Consider the following 679-nt stretch of genomic DNA (forward strand, 5'->3'; position numbering starts at 1 on the left):
CATTTACAGAGACCCAACAGTTGCAGTGTCTGTATTTTAGGATTCAGATTGAAGCATTCAGACCTGCAGGTGTGTGTGTGTGTGTGAGAGTGTGTGTGAGTATGTGTGTGTATTGATGCTGTAATAATGTTCACAGTTGTTCATGTTTATAGTTGTTCTGCTTCACTGCTTCAGACTGTGTGTGTGTGTGTGTGTGTGTCAGGACGTGAGCTCATACACAAACAGCAGCAGTAACAACCAGCCTCTATTCCACTCACACATCGTCAGCGGTCTGCAGAGCCGGGGCCCCTGAGGAGGGTCCGGGGTCACACAGGGAAACCAGTACCAGTCGCACTGTTAGATATGTTAGCTTGGGTCTGGTTCCATTCAGTTTGTTTCTCTCGTGTGAAGGTTGTTGTTTTACATCAGCAGCACAGCCCCACAGAGCTGTTGGCACGTCTGTGCCCAAACTGGAACATTGGTAGGCTTAGACCTTTTTCACAGCAGCCATCACAACATGAAATAGTCGGGAAAACACAGGTGTTATATGATTTCAGTTCTGTTCCATTTATGGTAGCAGAGTCCAACATGCAGCACTGAATGAAACATAGTCTTTATTTAAAGGGGTTATATAAAAATAAACAAAACAGATGCAGTAAAGTACAGTAAACAGATGCAGTAAAGTACAGTAAAGTACAGT

Source organism: Morone saxatilis, unplaced genomic scaffold (genome assembly GCF_004916995.1).
Source record: "Morone saxatilis isolate NCDOM2014 unplaced genomic scaffold, NCSU_SB_2.0 Contig8, whole genome shotgun sequence".
Classification (NCBI taxonomy): Eukaryota; Metazoa; Chordata; class Actinopteri; family Moronidae; genus Morone; species Morone saxatilis.